The following is a 6000-nucleotide window of genomic DNA, read 5'->3' as shown; positions in this document are numbered from 1 at the left end:
CCTTCTAGACAGTGAGTTGCAGACTTCTACTTTCTCTTAGTACCGGAAGACGTTAATTATTACCCGTAGGCACTTCATCCTTAAGGGATGGTCATATAATTATAGGGAAAATAAATTAACCCATTTTAAAGATGGCCTGTGTGATTTTTACTGCATCACAATTTGCCCAGCATGTTAACATACTTACAGATGTTAACAAAATTTGGAATCTTTTGGACAGGTTCTACCATCTTGGCCATGTCTACAATGACACGTGGCTAGGTTTTACCCCTAAGATTCTCTTTTAATATTAAACGCAGAACAATCCTATGTTGAGATGTTAATTATGGATCTGAATCTAATTATGGAGATACCATCTTGGCCTTGTCTTAAAATGACTCATGGCTAGGTCTTGTCCCTTTTTAGATTTTCCCATTTTATAATAATGGTAGATCTTCTTTAATAGGAATGTTATTTTCATTTTACTTTGTGTTTTAAGTTTATGCATATACTTAACAATAAACAAATATGAAAATTTAAATTTAACCATTCCATTACTAAAATTAAACAAGTACAACATTTGCCCTAAACGGGACTTTCTAAGAAACAACATGCCCACGCAGGGGCGAAATACAAACAAACAAACCCACGCAGGGGTTAACTAAAAGACATGCCCACGTAGGGGCAGATTACTAAAAGACAAGCCCACGCAGGGGCTGAGTACAGAAACAAAAAGTCCACGCAGGGACTGGATTACAACCAAATAAAATAAACAACAAAGGTCTTCAATGACCCCTTCTCTTGGACTTCCCTTTGATCAGGTCTGACAACCCCTTGAAGAAGCCTCGAGTGTTACTGCGCTCGGTTTGAATCTCCCATTCACATCGGTCCAATCTATCGAGGACCTCTTGTTGACGTTCCGGCGGGATTAGCTGCGGTCCAAAGACCACCATAGGGTCCCTCTGGGTGACGAGCATTGTAGTCCCATGCCTCCTGGTATGGGTCCACATTGGCATAGTCGTACTGGGTATGAGCCTGCTGCTCAAAAGGGTTATACGCCGCTGAACCAGCGTAGGCAGGAATTGGGTTATCAAAACCCAATGGTGGCGCCATAGGCGCAGAGTTTATCTCTGGGATGGGTTTGATGGACCCCCCATCTGCAGGTCTTCTTCTTCTTGGAGTGGCGGATAATGACTGTCACTCGAGGGCCGAGAAGTGCTGATGCGGACTCCTCCTCGCACGGACATCCGTGCGTTTGACCTTCTCCGCCTCGGTGGCTCCGGAGGCGGTTGCTGTTCCACTGGTGGTGGCGGTGGCGGAGTAACTGCCACAAATCGAGAATCCTCCGAAGGATCCTGCTGCTGTTGCTACTGCTGCTGCTGGTAAGGAGACGAGTGGTGAGAGGGAGTGAAATACCAGTCAATCTGCCTGAACCTCGCCTCGTAGCTGTCAGGACCACGGTAAGGTGATCCATGAAATGATGACCCATCGGAGATTTCGATGGGGTGGTTCGGGGTCCCAGTAGCAAGCTCCATGGGATCCGTATCTTCGTCCATGTCATTTTCTCCCGAGAAGTGATCCTCGGGTCCTAGTGGGTTAAAACCCACGGGTTCTTGAATAAAATTAGCCGGGTTGAACCGGCTCTGGAAAGCAGGGGTAGGGTCACCAAAAGAATGGTGCGAGTTTGACCGCTGCAACGGTATGAAGGAAGGCGCAGGGTTGTCGGGCTTGTTTTCGGATTGCGGCCCGAAAGAATGCAAATAGGACGGTGAGGAACTTAAGGAGACTGATCGCCTCCCGGGTTCAACGTAAAACCCTCCACGGCTCCTGGGGGCTAGTGCTCATTGTGATAGATGGGGTACGCCGGTGTGAAGGCCCGGCTTCATGGTCATGGCCCGTAACTGGGCCCTTGCCTCTTCCTCTCAAAAACCTTGGCGGCATTCTTAACTTGCAAACATGATTAAGATAACAACAACGAATATATAATAAAATAAAGACCAAATAAAACAAAACAAAACAGAGTTTGTCCTATGTTCTTCGTCTAGACTCGGAACTCGAGGAATGTACATTTATTTAACTGAGATTAAACACAAAAGGCAAGTGTTTGATTCACTCAGCATTGGCTCTGATACCAACCTGTCACACCCCTATTTTCCACGTGTCACCGGTGGGCCCGGTGGGGGTTCCGTGACGTAGTTGATATCGTCATAGTCAAACAATACAAAATATAAATGCACAGCGGAAGCAAAAGATAGATTTATTTCAACCAAATAAAATTGTAATATCAAGTATCACAAACAGTTGAAATAGATCCACAGGCGGATCAAAAACAAAGAGGAAACTTTTATTCAACAGACTTCATGCATCCTAAGCTTGCGAGACTTTTATTGATGCTAAGGAGTGGCCAGCCTATTGCGCGTAGTACCTGCAATTAGCCTTTTTAGAAAATACGTCAGTTTACACTGGTAAATACGATTTAACTGACTCATTTTGAAAAGGTTTAAAATTGATTTGAATGCCCGTGGCACAAAACTTTTTATAACTTGGGATAATTATTTGCTTATAATCTTGTAAAAGAATTACATGTTTGTTATGCGTTCAGTTGTCCGGGTCGTGCCGGGTTAAAGATTAACAGACACACCACTTAGTATAGTTCTGCCGCGAGACTTCTCTCGTACCGACGAGTATACTTTATTGATTTGAACGCACTACGGGTGTACGCCTACACCCATGTGCTAAGGTCGTGGCCATTCTTTGAATGATGCCAAGGATATCCGGAACATGGTCATTAAACCCCCAAAGGCGTTAAACAAACAAAACAACATTTTCAAACGGGTCATTTTGACAACACTTAACCACTGACCATTTAAGGTCAATTACCCGACCAAGCGGTATTTTATATACCGTACCCCAAGCCCGTATAAGGGAAAATAAGTTAAATGTATTTACCTGAGCTAAATATAAATTTAATCCCAGCTGTATCAAATCAGCAAGTACAGATAGCTTTTACTGGGCTCCTATATCTGGAATGAAGGTTTTTAATAACCTATTAGAATCCTAACAGGTCTTTTAAATTCGGCCTAAGCTTAGACCGGTTAGTTTTAAATGAAGATTATGGTTTAAACGCACGATAAGGCGAAGATCGTTTTAGAATGTGGCTTTGACCCGACAAGCTTGCATACTTGTTTAATATGGGTAACTTAATCACATTCTGGATTTTGAGACATAAATGATATGGTTTGACTCGTTTCGGCTAGAATGGGTAAACTAGTTACATAAGCCGACCCGAACGCGTAAAGTGCGTAACGAGTAACCATAAGAGTCATATACAAGTTTCCTAAGTTAATATGCCTTAAACATGTTGTGATATCAATAGGATACCTTCCATTATGCCCCAAATGGTTTTAAACCAAAACTATGCCTCATAAGGGCATTTTGGTCATTTTAAAGGGTGTAAAAGAGTTTAAATAATAACCTAGGTTACAGGTCTGATTAACTCAGTGAATATACTTAGTTTAATAAGTTATAACAGTAAGGTGTCATATATATGTGAAATTTATTACTTATAACCATACTATGCTCCGTAGGGGCATTTTGGTAATTTCACATAGGCCTAAAAGGTCAAAAGTGGAATTTTGAGTTTAAAATATTCACCTACTATTAAAATATAAAATTTTACTGAATACATCAGTAGGTTTCAACCCCATATGCTTAAAAAGGTTCTAGTACATACTATGCGTTAAAGACGCTTAAAAGGCGATTTGGAGCCATTTCCGGGTTTGGTATGGAAAGCTGACATTTTTAAAATTCCAGAAGTCTGAAAATACTTTATTTAACATATTAGATCAGTAGAAAAATGTTTGGGGTCAATAGGATTTATAAAACTCATTTTATAGCCCAAAAGGGCAAAACCGGCATTAGCCGAATTAAGCTTAGAACACTAAGTTATGCTTAGCCTAATATTAAATAAAAATTTCTAAAAATCCCAAAATATTATTTTATAACTGTAGGTACAAAGCTTTGTATAAAAATTTGAGTTTAGATAGGCTATATGCAATTTATGCCATTTAATTACTAAAGAAGCTTCTAATTACGCTAATGAGCATAACTCTTAATCTATAGCTCCAACTGATCTAAAATTCTAGGTGCAAGCTTATAAATCAGTAGCTAAGGTGTCTACCCTTTTATATTTTCAAAAATCATATTTTAAGGTCATTTGGGCATAATGGTCAACATATAAGCATTTAACGGAAACATGCATGTGAATAGGATATCTAATGAACCAAGTTGTATAATCACAGAGGGTTATACTAACATGAAAATAGGTCCAAAAGAAGCTCTAAGGAAATCCTAAACTTGGCTTAAACGGATCAGAACTGAAAGTCAAAGCAGAAGTCAAACTATGCGACTTTCGGTTCCAAACCGAGCCTAAACTGAAAATTGTCGAGTTGAACATGTTGGGACATGTTCTTACATTAATTACCAAGTTATATTAATGATCAAACAGGTTGCATGTATCCTACATTGATAATTATGCATTAATTTGAAAATAAACATTCTGTTGACTTTTTAAGGTAAGCTTTGACTCGACAATTAACATAGTTAGAGTGGGAATTTGAGAATACCCTTTTAAGGGTTTATTACCCACATAATTACCTACTCAAAGGTATTTTTAATTCGTGATTTGACTGGAAAAATTTTAATTAGTCACGAAGTCAAACCTTAATTACGACGGTTTGACTTTTAGCTAATTAACTAAGCTAAAACGAATTTAGAAAGGTTAAGAGCACTTACAAGAGTCCTAACTATGATTAGGGATCACTAAGAAGTTGGCTTGATGTCTAGAGAGTTCTAGAGATGAAGTTGTGAACTTTTGCAAATGAATGCACAAAATGGTTACAACTTGAGCTCCATATATAGCCAATTTAATCTCACAAGATGATGCCACAATGGTCTACAATTGTTACCAGATGTTTACAGGTGCCCCTATGCATGAAAAACCATTGGAGGGAGCTCTGGTATAAGAAAACAACCCTTTAAAGTCGGTTAACAGACCTGACTGGCAGTTGTGCATGTTTTTCTGTTACTGTGTCTCTCTCGCGGGCCACGTAACCCTTAAGGGTTTCTTACACGGGCCGCCTGGCCTGCCATGACCAACCAAACAAATTTCAAACTTTGCAATTTTGGTCCCTGGTCCTTTGTTACGTGGTTTTAACTCTTGTTCTTGCATTTTTGCCCTTTTAAACTTATTTTTAAGGGTTCCAAAACATGTATAAACAAGGCAAGTCCTTAATCAACTTTTAATCACCCGAAAAGTCATAAATTTCAACGTTGACGCTTTTAACCCTTCGTACACGAATTTGACCATAACTTTCTCATACGACAACGAAACTTTATGAAATTTTTACCACATATTCTAGTGAGTATAATTTACCGTTACAAAGCTTCGGGTCTGCTAAAAGGTCACTCAGAGGTATGCTTTACACATGTTGACATATTTAGCCCCTGTGGGTTGTAATTCCTCACTTTCTTTCATATTTAGCTTCGTATGATCCATGATTTATTCGTTTGAAGGTATAAACATCTTGTAGGGCTATTTTTCAATATATTTATCCATTGTTGACACTTTGGACCCTTATATTCACATAGTTTCCTTGTTTGTCAACTTTAGTCCCTCTAAAGTATTCTTTAACACGTTCAGAGCTTATGACACGTGTTCATACATTATTGGACATGAATTTTCAAGGTGTTACATGACTCCACCCTTGACATTATTCATTTGTTAAAAAATGGGGAAGTAGCAATGGGCCTACCCCTTTCATCAGCCCCTAGTCTAACTTGATGTAATTCTAACTACATTATACTAGACTTATTCTTCATATATTTGCTTTCTTCATATGTGTTTGCTTTGTGAACTTTAACTTTCCAAACTTTATTTTATGAGAAGTTCAAGGACCTTATATTAGTATGCCCATAGTAAGAATTCAAAGCTCTGCTAACATCATTGCTAAATTGATCCAG

Source organism: Helianthus annuus, chromosome 16, assembly GCF_002127325.2.
Source record: "Helianthus annuus cultivar XRQ/B chromosome 16, HanXRQr2.0-SUNRISE, whole genome shotgun sequence".
Classification (NCBI taxonomy): Eukaryota; Viridiplantae; Streptophyta; class Magnoliopsida; order Asterales; family Asteraceae; genus Helianthus; species Helianthus annuus.
Note: the sequence above shows the minus strand (reverse complement) of the source record.